The sequence below is a fragment of the Tursiops truncatus genome, chromosome 5, assembly GCF_011762595.2.
Source record: "Tursiops truncatus isolate mTurTru1 chromosome 5, mTurTru1.mat.Y, whole genome shotgun sequence".
Taxonomy (NCBI): Eukaryota; Metazoa; Chordata; class Mammalia; order Artiodactyla; family Delphinidae; genus Tursiops; species Tursiops truncatus.
The window spans coordinates 60222516-60238572 of NC_047038.1; the positions used below are offsets into that span (position 1 = coordinate 60222516).

The 16057-nt window shown below is 36.3% G+C and overlaps 1 pseudogene; it reads left to right on the top strand.

Moving 5' to 3' along the window:
• The first annotated feature begins 12939 nt into the window (after positions 1–12939).
• Positions 12940–14328, top strand: LOC101316214 (elongation factor 1-alpha 1 pseudogene; annotated as a pseudogene).
• Positions 14329–16057: the final 1729 nt, after the last annotated feature.

Here is a 16057-nt window from a genome sequence, read left to right on the forward strand (position 1 = left end):
TAAAAAAATATCTACAAACTATTAGTTATACTACTTTAATAATTGTACCCAATGGTATTTGTAAAATAGAGTGTCTACAAAAGAAAATCTATTTAATAAATGTTCAGATATATCATTCCACTTTTTTTTAAAACCCTCTATGTGCGCTAGTATGGGAACAAGATTCAAACTCTCGCTTATGAACTCCTATACTTCTGTATTGTTCTATTTTAGACTGTGCTGTAATTTTAATAAGTTATGAAAGGTCAGTTTAGTGAGATTCCAAAAAGTTAATGCAAGATCATTGTCAAGTATTGATAACAGGGCTCCTTCACCTCTGTTAAGGAACTCAGGCATTTATTGGCCAAACTTTCCAGATAAACATACAGCTTTTCATCTTATGGATCTCAGCAGCAAGTTCTCTCTCTTTTCACATTAGTATAACATTATCACCCCAGATGCCAGACTTGTGTGCCAAGTCCATCAGTTTATTCTTGTTTATGAGTTCCTTATTCATTTGTTCAATTCATATAACTTTGATGAATTAAATCTGTGATCGAACCCTTAGAATATAACTGGAAAATCTTCTCATCTCTAAACCGATAGTGATATTACTAATTAATTTTTATGATACGTTGTAGCATCAGAAATCCTAAGGTATGTAACAAAAGGCACCCCTCAATAATGTCAAAAACAATAAAAATTACAAATCTCTTTCTGCAGAATTATGGTCCTGATTCAAGTGCTAATAAGTATATTAATTTTCACTTTTCATTTTGATCCCAAAATATAATTCCTATTTCTTTAGATGTTAGTAAAAACATATTATTCTCTGAAAACTGAAAACTTCTATACATTGGTGAAATGAGGTGGTTGGCTGTGGCCAGTTCTAACTGGACAGGACTCTGTTGTTTAACATTTGCCATGATGATTGGCATTAATAGGTTCCTTGGCTGGCAGCACTGTCAGACAAAGGAAAAACTATGTGAGATGGATGCATGAACTTCCATTCCTCCCAGAACTGAGCACTTGTATCCAGCACTTAGGAATGTAAGCAGAGCACAGGAAGGAGTCACCTCTGCATTTAACATTTTGCGGGTCCTGTAACTAGAGAGTCAGTTTTCTGTTAGCATTCTCACTTCAGACCTCCAAGTTTGTTTTTGAAAATTGCACAATATTAAGGCTGCTTTCGGATATTTGAAAGCATTGTATCTCTCTAATGCAATGAAAAGGGTCACAAATTAGGCAGTGGTAAATATTGATGGATATGCTGTTTCATTAAATAAAAGTTCAGGATTGTTACAGTATATATCATTTTAAAAACACATGCAAGTAGCCCAAGTAAAAGCCACAATTAGAGATAATAATTGTGCCCTGCATATAAGCAATATAAGCACTCTCTATCTTCTTGTAATCTTTTTTCTAGAAAACGGAAATACTCTTGCAGTCATAAATGCAGGTGGTTTGCTGTTTTGTTCAGTGCCTTGCTATGCTTCTCTCTGGGAAATCATCTCTCTGGCCCCATGTTTCCCTCTTGATTTAAACTGAATCATGAAAGCTTATAATAATGTAAAGGTGGAACTGGAAGAAAGGCTAATAATGATCTAAATAATACTATAGTCCATGTTGTAACCATTGACAATTACATTTGACCTGCAACATGAAGTATGTGAGAAAATATAAAATATGGAGGATTTGATGGACTGGAGTTCAAAGGAGATCAAAGAACACGAGAGGGATCTAGAATGATAGGAGGTACTGACCAGAAAATGGAATTAAAAAGATGAAATTAGAGGGAGAACACATGATAATGAGGAGAAATGTTCAAGGAACTGAGAGGAGCTAAAATTATGGGAAATGTCAAGAATAGCACAGTGATCAAATCAATAATGGATGCATAAAGATTTACTTGAGATTTTGCCAAGTCAAGAGGAGGAAGATTCAGTAAGTCACTACTGAAGGTAGAGGTGAGAAAACAATAAAGCTGTAAGGTGATAATCCCCCATTTAATACATTTAAATATTTTATATATTTTAATCTAGATATGCTATATTCTAGATGTAAAAAAAATCAGCTTTTTTTAAACTTCCAATAAAGTGCAGAGCTTCTTATCCTTCAAAAACTAAATTTCTGCCTCAGAGCTCCTGCCACTTTCTTTTCCTTACATAATCGCCTATCTCCTCTGTAATTTTTTTTCTAGTTCTTATTAGTTTTTTTTTTCAGCATCTTTATTGGAGTATAATTGCTTTACAATGGTGTGTTAGTTTCTGCTGTATAACAAAGTGAATCAGCTATACATATGCAATATCCCCATATCCCCACCCTCTTGCATCTCCCTCCCATCCTCCTTATCCCAGCCCTCTAGGTGGACACAAAGCACAGAGCTGATCTCCCTGTGCCATGCGGCTGTGTCTCACTAGCTATTTTACATTTGGTAGTGGATATACATCCATGCCACTATCTCACTTCATCCCAGCTTACCCTTCCCCCTCCCCGTGTCCTCAAGTCCATTCTCTATGTCTGTGTCTTTATTCCTGTCCTGCCCCTAGGTTTTTCACCTTTTTTTTTTTTTAGATTCCTTATATATGTGTTAGCATATGGTATTTGTTTTTCCCTTTCTGACTTACTTCACTCTGTATGACAGACTCTAGGTCCATCCACCTCACTACAGATAACTCACTTTTGTTTCTTTTTATGGCTGAGTAATATTCCATTGTATATATGTGCCACATCTTCTTTATTCATTCATCTGTCGATGGACACTTAGGTTGCTTCCATGTCCTGGGTATTGTAAATAGAGCTGCAAAGAACATTGTGGTACATGTCTCTTTTTGAATGATGGTTTTCTCAGGGTATACGCCCAGTAGTGGGATTACTGGATGATATGGTAGTTCTACTTTTAGTTTTTTAAGGAACCTCCATACTGTTCTCGATAGTGGCTGTATCAGTTTACATTCCCACCAACAATGCAAGAGGGTTCCCTTTTCTCCACACCCTCTCCAGCATTTATTGTTTGTAGATTTTTTGACGATGGCCATTCTGACTGGTGTGAGGTGATACTGCATTGTAGTGTTGATTTGCATTTCTCTAATGATTAGTGATGTTGAGCATCCTTTCATGTGTTTGTTGGCAATCTGTATATGTCTATTTAGGTCTTCTGCCCATTTTTGGGTTGGGTTGTTTGTATTTTTGATATTGAGCTGCATGAGCTGCTTGTGTATTTTGGAGATTAATCCTTTGCCAGTTGCTTCGTTTGCAAATATTTTCTCCCATTCAGAGGGCTGTCTTTTCATCTTGTTTATGTTTTCCTTTGCTGTGCAAAAGCTTTTAAGTTTCATTAGGTCCCATTTGTTTATGTTTGTTTTTATTTCCATTTCTGTAAGAGGTGGGTCAAAAAGGATCTTGCTGTGATTTATGTCATAGAGTGTTCTGCCTACATTTTCCTCTAGAGTTTTATAGTGTTTGGCCTTACATTTGGTCTTCAATCTATTTTGAGTTTATTTTTGTGTATGGTGTTAGGGAGTGCTCTAATTTCATTCATTCATTCCTCTCTGCAATGGGAGAGGCCACAACAGTGAGAGGCCCGCGTACCGCAAAAAAAAAAAAAGAATGAGGTGATATTAGAATTTTATTTATTATAAACTAGTTCTGAAAATTTTTATCTTAATCTATTCATACCACATAATTGTTTCTTGATAACTTTAACAATTTGAAGGGAATAATGGTAAACACCATCGTATATGCTCTAGTATATAACCTCATTGGTTAACATAAAGCATGTCATAAAAATAATGATGATAAATACCAAAAATACTCCTGTTATTACCACTTCTGTAACTACTACCACTATTACTATTATTGTTGCAATTTGTTAAACCCCTACTGTATGCCAACTACTGAAAAGTGGAATTGACTTAAAGTACAATCTCATTTTCAGACTAATCATAAAGTTTAACAAGTAAGTTGTAGAATAACTAATATATTGTTGAAATGACAGTGATGAGAATAAATAAATTTTTTTCAAAATTAAAATGTATATATATATTTAAGAATAAGAATTCAGTTGGTTAAAAATACACCATTTAATAGAGATTTCATCATTTTAATTTATATGATGCCATCAATTTAAATCAAATTATAAAGATCCATAATGATTATCAATGTGGCTGAATCACTGCAGAAGCCAAAGAATGCTAACATTAAACAGTAAATGTCCTTTGCTAACAATATAAATATTTTATGGTTCCTTTATTTTCCTTTATTATAGACAAATAAACCTGTCATTAATTTAATATTCTATTGTAAACTACAGGAAATACCCTAGTTTCCTTATTGGAGACATTAGAGAAGCATAGTATAATTTTGTAGTATTACTCAGTTTTATTTTGTTCATTTTTAGCACTGTTTTTATTCAGTTTTATCTGTTGTAGAAATGGAATTGCTTTACATATTGCATAGTCTGAAATAAAATTAGAGGTGATGTCGTTATTTTTTCCTTATCTCAAAATATTCATGTTATTGTCTTGAAGATGAAGATGGCAGAGTAGAAGGATGTGCACTCACTCCCTCTCACGAGAGTACTGGAATCATAACTAATTGCTGAGCAGTCATCAATAGGAAGACACTGGAGCTCACCAAAAAAGATACCCCGCATCCAGAGACAAAGGAGAAGCCGCAATGAGATGGTGGGAGGGGTGCAATCACAAAAAAATCAAATCCCATAATCACTCGGTGGGTGACTCACAAACTGGAGAACAATTATACCACAGAAGTCCACCCACTGGAAAGAAGGTTCTGAGCCCCACGTCAGGCTTCCCAACCTGGGGGTCTGGCAATGGGAGGAAGAATTCCCAGAGAATCAGACTTTGAAGGCTAGTGGGATTTGATTACAGGACTTTGACAGGACCTGGGAAAACAGAGACTCCACTCCTGGAGGGCACACAAAAAGTAGTGTGCACATCAGGACCCAGGGGGAAGAAGTAGTGACCCCATAGGAGACTGAACCAGACCTACCTGCTACTGTTGGAAGGTCTCCTGCAGAGGCAAGAGGCGGGAGGTGGCTGTGGCTCACTGTGAGGACAAGGACACTGGCAGCAGAAGTTCTGGGAAGTACTCCTTGGCATGAGCCCTTCCGGAGTCTGCCATTAGCCCCACCAAAGAGCCTGTGGGCTCCAGTGCTGGGTCGTCTCAGGCCAAACAACCAAGAGGGAAGGAACTTAACCCCACCCATCAGCAGAAAAGTTGCTTAAAGTTTTACTGAGTCTGCCCACCAGAGCAACACCCAGTTCTATCCACCACCAGTCCCTCCAATCAGGAAGCAAGCACGAGCCTCTTATATAGCCTTTTCCACCAGAGGGCAGACAGCAGAAGCAAGAAGAATTACAATCCTGCAGCCTGTGGAACAAAAACCATATTCACAGAAAGACAGACAAAATGAAAAGGGAGAGGACTGTGTACCAGTTGAAGGAAAAAGATAAAAACCCAGAAAAACAACTAAATAAAGTGGAGATAGGCAACCTTCTGGAGAAAGAATTCAAAATACTGATAGTGAAGATGATCCAGAACCTCGGAAAAAGAATGCAGGCAAAGATCGAGAAGATGCAAGAAATGTTGAACAAAGACCTAGAAGAATTAAAGAACAAACACTTAGAAGGATTAAACAACAAACAGAGATGAACAATACAATAACTGAAATGAAAAATACACTACAAGGAATCAATAGCAGAATAACTGAGACAGAAGAATGGATAAGTGACCTGGAAGACAGAATGGTGGAATTCACTGCCATGGAACAGAATAAAGAAAAAAGAATGAAAAGAAATGAAGAGAGCCTAAGAGACTTCTGGGACAACATTAAAAGCGCCAACATTAGTGTTATAGGAATCCCAGAAGGAGAAGAGAGATAAAAAGGACCTGAGAAAATATTTGAAGAGATTATAATTGAAAAGTTCCCTAACATGGGGAAGGAAATAGCCACCAAGTCCAGGAAGTGAAGAGAGTCCCAGGCAGGATAAACTCAAGGAGAAACACAGCAAGAAGCATAGGAATTGAATTGACAAAAAATTAAAGACAAAGAAAAATTATTAAAAGCAACAAGGGAAAAATGACAAATAACATGCAAGGAAACTCCCATAAGGTTAACAGCTGATTTCTCAGCAGAAACTCTACAAGCCGGAAGGGAGTGGCATAATATGATTTCAATTTCTTAAATTTACTGAGGCTTGATTTGTGACCCAAATGTGATCTATCTTGGAGAATGTTCCATGTACTCTTGAGAAGAACATGTAATCTGCTGTTTTTGGATGGAATGTCCTATGAATATCAATTAAATCTATCTGGTCTATTGTGTCATTTAAAGCTTGTGTTTCCTTATTAATTTTATGCTGGATGATCTGTCCATTGGTGTAACTTAGGTGTTAAAGTCCCTCACTATTATTGTGGTACTGTAGATTTCCTCATTTATAGCTGTTAGCATTTGCCTTATGTATTGAGGTGCTCCTATGTTGGGTGCATATATATTTATAATTGTTATATCTTCTTTTTGGATTGATCCCTTGATCATTATGTAGTATCCTTCCTTCTCTTTTGTAACATTCTTTATTTTAAGTCTATTTTATACGATATGAGTATTGCTACTCCAGCTTTCTTTCGATTTGCATTTGCATGGAATATCTTTTTCCATTCCCTCACTTTCAGTCTGTATGTGTCCCTAGGTCTGAAGTTGGTCTCTTGTAGACAGCATATATATGGGTCTTGTTTTTGTTTCCATTCAGCTAGCCTGTGTCTTTTGGTTGGAGCATTTAATCTATTCACATTTAAGGTAAGTATCCATATGTATGTTCCTATTACCACTTTCTTAATTGTTTTGGGTTTGTTTTTGTAGGTCCTTTTCCTCTCTTGTGTTTCCCACTTAGAGAAGTTCGTTTAGTGTTTGTTGTAGAGCTGGTTTGGTGGTACTGAATTCTCTTAGCTTTTGCTTGTGTGTAAAGCTTTTGATTTCTCTGTTGAATCTGATTGAGATCCTTGCTGGGTAGAGTAATCTTGGTTGTAGGTTCTTCCCTTGAAACACAAGCAAAACCTGGAGACAAATGACAACGAAAACAGCATGATCCAAAACCTATGGGATTCAGTAAAAGCAGTTCTAAGAGGGAAGCTTATAGCAATACAATCCTACCTCAAGAACCAAGAAAAATCTCAGATAAACAACCTTACCTTACACCTAAAGGAACTAGAGAAAGAAGAACAAACAAAGCCCTAAGTTAGTAGAAGGAAAGAAATCATAAAAATCAGAGCAGAAATAAATGAAATAGAAACAAAGAAAACAGTAGCAAAAATCATTAAAACTAAAAGCTTGTTCTTGGAGAAGATAAACAAAATTGATAAACCTTTAGCCAGACTTATCAAGAAAAAGAGAGGAGTCAAATCAATAAAATTAGAAATGAAAAAGAAGTTACAACAGACACTGCAGAAATACAAAGCATCCTAAGAGACAAGCAACTCTATGCCAATAAAATGGACAACCTGGAAGATATGGACAAATTCTTAGAAAGGTATAACTTTCCAAGACTGAACCAAGAAGAAATAGAAAATATGATCAGACTAGTCACAAGTAATGAAACTGAAACTGTGATTAAAAAATTCCTAACAAATAAAAGTCCAGGACCAGATGGCTTCACAGGTGAATTCCATCAAACACTTAGAGAAGAGCTAACACCTATTCTTCTCAAACTCTTCCAAAAAGTTGCAGAGGAAGGAACACTCCCAAACTCATTCTACGAGGCCACCATCACTCTTGATAACAAAACGAGACAGAGATACTACAATTAAAAGAAAATTACAGGCCAATATCACTGATGAACATAGATGCAAAAATCCTCAACAAAATACTAGCAAACAGAATCCAGCAGCACATTAAAAGGATCATACACCATGATCAAGTGGGATTTATCCCAGGGATGCAAGGATTCTTCAGTATACGCAGATCAATCAATGTGATACACCATATTAACAAACTGAAGAATAAAAACCATATGATCATCTCAATAGCTGCAGAAAAAGCTTTTGACCAAATTCAACACTCATTTATGATAAAAACTCTCCAGAAAGTGGGTATAGAGGGAACCCACCTTAACATAATAAAGGCCATGTATGACAAACCCACAGCAAACATCATTCTGAATGGTGAAAAACTGAAAGCATTTCCTCTAAGATCAGCAGCAAGACAGGGATGTCCACTCTTACCACTCTTATTCAACATAGCTTTGGAAGTCCTAGCCACAACAATCAGAGAAGAAAAAGAAATAAAAGGCATACAAATTGGAAAAGAAGAAGTAAAACTGTCACCGTTTTCAGATGACATGATACTATACATAGATAATCCTAAATATGCCACCAGAAAACTCCTAGAGCTAATCAATGAATTGGTAAAAGTTCCAGGATACAAAATTAAGGCACAGAAATCTCTTGCATTCCTATACAGTAACAATGAAAGATCAGAAAGAGAAATTAAGGAAACAATCCCATTCACCATTGAAACAAAAAGAATAAAATACCTAGGTATAAATCTACCTAAGGAGGTAAAAGACCTGTACTCAGAAAACTATAAGACACTGATGAAAGAAATCAAAGATGACACAGACGATGGAGAGATATAACATGTTCTTGGACTGGAAGAATTAACATTGTGAAAATGACTGTACTACCCAAAGCAATGTACAGATTCAATGCAATCCCTATCAAATTACCAATGGCATTTTTTACAGAACTAGAACAAAACTCTTAAAATTTGTATGGACATACAAAAGACCATGAATAGCCAAAGCAATCTTAAGGGGAAAAAACGGACCTGGAGGAATCAGAGTCCCTGACTTCAGACTATACTACAAAGCTGTAAACAAGACAGTATGGTACTGACACAAAAACACAAATATAGTTCAATGGAACAGTATCAAAGCCCAGAGATAAACCCACACACCTATGGTCAACTAATCTATGACAAAGGAGGCAAGGATATACAATGGAGAAAAGACAGTCTCTTCAACAAGTGTTGCTGGGAAAACTGGACACCTACATGTAAAAGAATGAAATTAGCACACTCCCTAACACCATACACACAAAAAAACTCAAAGTGGATTAAAGACCTAAATGTGATGCCAGACACTATAAAACTCTTAGAGGAAAACATAGGAAGAACACTCTTTGACACAAAATACAGCAAGATCCTTTTTGACCCACCTCCTAGAGTAATGGAAATAAAAACAAAAATGAACAAATGGGACCTAATGAAACTTAAAAGTTTTTGCACAGCAAAGGAAACTCTAAACAAGACAAAAAGACACCCCTCAGATTTGGAGAAAATATTTTCAAGTGAATCAACGGAGAATGGATTAATCTCCAAAATATATAAACAGCTCATGCAGCTCAATATTAAAAAAACAAACAACCCAATCAAAAAATGGGAAGAAGACCTAAATAGACATTTCTCTAAAGAAGACATACAGATGGCCAAGACACACATGAAAAGCTGCTCAACATCATTAATGATTAGAACAGTGCAAATCAAAACTACAAAGAGGTATCTTGTCACACTGGTTGGAATGGGCATGGTCAGAAAATCTACAAACAACAAATGCTAGAGAGGGTGTGGAGAAAAGGGAACCCTCTTGCTCTGTTGGTGGGAATGTAAACTGATACAGCCACTATGGAGAACAGTATGGAGTTTCCTTAAAAAAACAAAAATTGAATTACCATATGACACAGCAATTCCACTACTGGGCATATACCCAGAGGAAACCATAATTCAAAAAGACGCATGCACCCCAATGTTCATTATAGCACTATTTACAGTAGCCAGGTCATGGAAGCCATCTAAATGCCTATCGACAGACAAATGGATAAAGAAGATGTAGTACATATATACAATGGAATATTAGTCAACCATAAAATGGAACGAAATTGGGTCATTTGTACAGATGTGGATGGACCTAGAGACTGTCACACAGAGTGAAGTAAGTCAGAAAGAGAAAAACAAATATCGTATATTAATGCATATATGTAGAATCTAGAAATGGTACAGATGAACTGGTTTGCAAGGCAGAAATAGAGACACAGATGTAGAGAACAAACGTATGGACCCCAAGGGGGGAAAGCAGGGGGTGGGTGGTGGGTGGGATGAACTGGTAGATTGGGCTTGACATATATACACTGATATGTATAAAATAGATAACTAATAAGAGCCTGCTGTATAAAAAAATAAATAAGATCCAAAAAAAAAGAATCTGTAATTTTTTTTTGTCATGTACTGATTATAGTCTAAAAAGAAAATAGAAAAGGGGGGGGGGAATGTAAAAATTCAGTTTTGTTATTATTTCTCCCATCATTTCAATTGCTGAGTTCAATTACCAAAAGAAATGAATCCATTTAAGTTTGTAAAATAATGAAACATGGCTTTCTATCAATTGATACAATTGACTGTTAGAAAACTATTAAAATACAAGAATATATAGATAACCCTATATGTGCTTGCTACTAGTTGTTTTATAAATATGTACTGGACACTCTTCTAAATTAAGACTTGAAAAATTTACCCATTGTTAAACATTAGTATTTCCTTTAAACACATGGGCATATCTATGTTCATATTCCACATCATTCTGATACTCAATTTTTCTTCTTTCTACATCCCCAGAGAGCACATATGCTATTCTGTCTCATTCTTTTTTGTTCGAGCTTTTAGCACAAGAGCAAACTTGCCACAGAGACAAGGCAAGAGGGGGTGAATGATTCTAACATTTCATCAAGTTCTCAATGTGGATCCATGTACCAAAATCTTTACTGTTATAGGGATGCTAGCATCTTTTTTTTTTCATTTAATATATATTTTTAACATTTTTATTGGAGTGTAATTGCTTTATAATGGTGTGTTAGTTTCTGCTTTATAACAAAGTGAATCAGCTATACATATACATATATCCCCATATCTCTTTTTATTTCGTATATCTATTTAAAATAAATTCAGTATATTTTAGAAAATATATACATCTGAGAAAATTGGAGTATTTCTTTAAATGACTGAATATGCAGTTTCTAATAAGTAATAGCAACTGCACAGTACACCTGTTCAAAGAATAACTGAAGGAATAAATTAATGCTTGAAAGAAATATCACCATGTGTTTCTTATTGCTGTTTTAACAAATTGCCACAAACTGAATGGCTTAAAATGATACAAATTTATTTATTATCTTGCATTTGTGAAGATCAGAATTCCTAAATGAGTCACATTGAGTTAAAATCAAGATATTGACACATCTACATTCTTCCTAGAGTTTCTATGGGAGAGTTTGTTTCCTTGTGTTTTCCAGCATCTAGAGGCTGCCTGTAGTCCTTGATGCATTGTTCAATTCCCTTATCTTCAATGCTACCAATGTCAGTATTTCTCACACTGACGTTTCTCTGGTTCTCTTTTCTCTTTTAATGTAATCACCCTTGTGTCACATTTGCCCCACTGGGATAATATAGGATAATTTCTTTATTTTAAAGTCAGTTAATTAGCAACCTTAATTCCAACTGCAGCTTTAATTTCCTCCTTTGCCATGTAACCTAACATATTCACAAGTTCCAGGAATTAGGACATGGAAATCTTTGGGAGGGTTATTATTTTGCCTACCATACTATGATACTATGTAATTAACTTAAAAGAGAGACAGACCTGGTAAGGAAGAGTTTTGGAGATTATGATAAGAATTTTAGACTATTTTAAATGGAAACAAATTAAAGAATTTAAGCAAGAGAAGCATCAGCAATTCAACTTGTCCTTTTAAAAGATCGCTTGTATGCAGTGTACACAGTTAATAGGAGTTAAGAGTGGATTTTCTAATGAATTTCATGAAAAATGTGAGAAAAAGAAAAATTAACAGAGCACAGATCCTAAGGTGTTTAAATCAAATTTTGGACTCCCACTTAACTAGCTGAGTAGCTTTGGAAAATTCCGTCTCTGTTCCCTTATATGTAAATTGAGGATGACAGTGGTACCAAACTCTTAGTTTTTGTTTTCTTTTCTAATAAAACTAAGGTAATGCATGCAAAGAGCCTAAAGTGTTAGTACATGAATTCCTTAATAAGTGTTAGTTTTACTAATAATTGTTTAGGAGGTAAAACTTACCAAATGACTGAATGTGGATTTAAGGCAAATATTGATAATCACTCCCAAATTTCTGAAAAATCAAGGCTTCTTTTTAACGGTAAAAACTAGAGTTGGAGCATATGTGATTAATGTACTCCACAGATTTCCTTTTTTATTTGATGAACACAAGATGCTTGAGAGAACTCCATCTACAAATGTTGAGGAAAAGTTGCATGTAACTATTGCTCAGATACAGGTTTGGAATTGAGAGGAGAATCAACATATGTTTGCTTATGCCAATTCTGTCTTTCTTCATATAGAAGATGCTATATTTGTAATATGCACCATTATTTTTGTACCACACAGAAAGAAACAATAAATAAAAATTTCCAGTAGAAATATGACATGCAGTTAATCTAAAAGTGAATTACCTTTTTGATGTTAAATATGAAAGAAATTTACAGCTCAGAGTCAATATAATAGAGTTGACTATTTTTGACAACTTGTGGGGAGATTAAATCATCTAGGTGAGCAGTCAGAGTGAAAAATGAAGGTTTGGGGGAAATATGACATGTAAGAGCAGAGGTAGAGGCATGAGAGATGGAGAAATAGAAATTATGGGTATGGTCAGTTTCTCTTTGAACTTAGCTGTCAGTGGAAGGGAGCTGGAAGAGAACATGGTGTCTGATGAATCTTATTTTCCCTTTTTTAAATTTGGGAGCAATCAGCCCATCTTTGAATATTGAATATCGATTAAAAGGAATAGGAAGGCTTTTTCACAGTGGGTTTACCACCAGAACACAGGTTTCATGAAAACCACTGCTAAATCTAAGGCAAAATGGGAAAGGAAATAACTCATATCAACATCATCATCATTGGACATGTAGACTCAGGCAAGTCTACCACTACTGGCCATCTGATCTACAAATGTGGTGGGATCAGCAAAAGAACCATCAAAAAATTTGAGAAGGAGCCTGCTGATATGGGAAAGAACTCCTTCAAGTATGTCTGGGTCTTAGATAACTGAAAGCTGAAACTGAGCTTGGTATCACTACTGATAGATATCTCCCTGTGGAAATTCAAGACCAACAAGTATTGTGTGACCATCATTGATGCCCCAGGACACAGAGACTTTATCAAAAACATGATTACAGGTACATCTCAGGCTGACTGTGCAGTGTCCTGATTGTTGCTGATGGGTGCTGAATTTGAAGCAGGTATCTCTAAGAATGGGCAGATCTGTGAGCATGCCCCTCTGGCTTACATACTGGGTGTGAAACAACTAATTGTTGGTGTTAACAAGATGGATCCACTGAGCCACCCTACAGCCAGAAGAGATACAAGGAGATCTTTAAGAAGTCAACACTTACATTAAGAAAATTGGCTACAACCCCAACAGAGCAGTATTTGTGCCAATTTCTAGTTGAAATGGTGACAAGAAGCTGGAACCAAGTGTTAACATGCCTTGGTTCAAGGGATTAAAAAGCTACCCATTAAGGTGGCAGTGCCTGTGGAACCATGCTACTTGAAGCTCTGGATTGCATCCTGCCACCAACTCATACAATTGACAAGCCCTTGTGTCTGCCCTTCTAGGACATCTATAAAATTGTTGCTATAGGTACTATCCATGTGGGCTGAGTGGAGACTGGTGTTCTCAAATCCAGCATGGTGGTCACCTTTGCTCCAGTCAGTGTTACGACTGAAGTAAACTCTATTGAAATGCACCATGAACCTTTGAGTGAAACTCTTCCTGGGGACAACATGGCCTTCAATATCAAGAAAATGTCTGTCAAAGATGTCCATTGTGGCAGTGTGCCTTGTGACACCAAAAGTGACCCACCAATGGAAGCAGCTGGCTTCACAGCCCAGATGATTATCTTGAACAATTCCAGCCAAAGCAGTGCTGAATATGCAGCTGTGCTGTATTGTCACACAGCTTAAATTGCTTGCAAGTTTGCTGAGCTGAATGAGAAGATTGATTGTTGTTCTGGGAAAAAGCTGGAAGATGCTTCCAGATTCTTGAAGTGTGGTGATTCCACCACCATTGATACGGTTCTTGGCAAGCCCATGTGTGTTGAGAGCTTCTGTGACAATCCTCATCTGGGACACTTTCGTATTGGTGACATGAGATGTGGTTGCTGTGGGTGTCATCAAAACAGTGGACAAGAAGACAGCTAGAGCTGGTAAGGTCACCAAGTCTGCCCCAAAAGCTCAGAAGGTTAAATGAATATTATCCCCAATCCCTGCCACCCATGTCTTAATCAGTGGTAGAAGAACAGTCTCAGAACTTTTTGTCTCAGTTGGCCATTTAAGTTTAATAGTAAAAGACTGGTTAATGATAAAACACATCGTAAAACCTTCAGAAGGAAAGGAGAATGTCTTGTGGGCCATTTACATGTGTGTGCGTGTGTGTGACTATTTTAAGTTATTAGTTTTTAAAATCAGTACTTTCTAATGGAAACAACTTGACCACAAATCTGTCACAGAACTTTGAGACCCATTAAAACAAATTTTAATGAAGAACGTGTGTCTTCTTTTGGTCACCATTGTAACTTCCTATAGTCCTACTTAGGTAAAAGACTTTAATAGGAGTTTCCCAAAGCTTATTTATGGTGTACCATCAGCTGTAACTTCAGAATTTGGTAATTCTGAGTTAACATTTTTTTCTGCATAGGGATTTCGATTTTTTTCACCTTGCCAAAGTGGGAGGAATCACCTGTTTAAGAACATAGTGAAGAACTATGGGAAGAGTCTGTTGGTGCAACATTTCATAGGTTAGGACAGATAAGCAAAGAGTAACTTTGTTTATATGTAAGATGACTTATAAGAAGGACAAATTCTGTAATATTAAAGTTTGAGTGATATATTTAAGCTTCTGTATAATTACATCAATATTGAGTAAACTTGTTGGTATAATGTCAAATTTTAGTTTGCAGTTCTTGGAATGTGCATTCTCGCATTTACAGATATTAAAGTAGTAGAACCTAAAGTGTGAGGCTTCAATAGTATTGAGCACTGCCCTGCTACAGTTAATTGTATCCAGCTTCTAGGAAAAAGAAAAAATACTGGAAGTTGAGAAATAAAAAGGACTAGGAGACAGGAAAAAGTGAATTGTATAAAAGAATGGGGAAGAATAATTGACATTCTGTAGAAGGCAAGTTACATGGAGAGAAGAGGATAGGCTTCAGGACACATGCAGAGTAGTTTTCCCCTGATTGGTAGAGACAATTCTGCCACTATAATGGGAGGGAAGGATAGAGTACCTGCAGAGATGCTGGAGAGAGATGTGGCAGGAGGGTGGAGGTGTTCCATTGGGTGGCTTGAAATCAGTCAGTGAAAGATGAGGAAAGGTCATCCACTGAGAGTAGTGGGGCAGAGATAAGGTTGAGGGATCCCATGAGAGGAAGTATATGGAAATCATTGTAGCAAAGAGTGAATGAATGAATTAAATAAGAGAAATGTACTAAAATGGACAAGTGAAACTGGAAGTTTTGTTGAATGTAGTGATAAAAGACATTTACCTCATAGGGTTATTGTGAAGATTAACTATTTGGCCTGGCATATAGTAAATGCAGCTATTATTAATATTGTCATGTTATAAATTCCAGATTATAAAATATTCTTGAGTGGAATTAAACACTTTAATGCAAAAGAATCACTGAATTGATTTTGGAAAAAATAGCAATGATTTTAGGGAATTTGCCTAAGAAGGAAGATGATTCTGGATAATAGAATTCAAGCGAGGCAAAGAGAAAAGCAAAGGCAAGAGTATATGTCTCACTCTGTCCATGATGATGGACATGCAAATACCTAGGCTAGCAACAGGCATCTGGTTGAAAAGGTAAAGTGTAAACCATGTTCTAAAACCACAATAAACCATGGACTCTCCACAGGAGGCCAATAGGTGGCAATGCCGAAGTTGCACGTACAATTTAATTACAGGAGCTTCAAAGGAG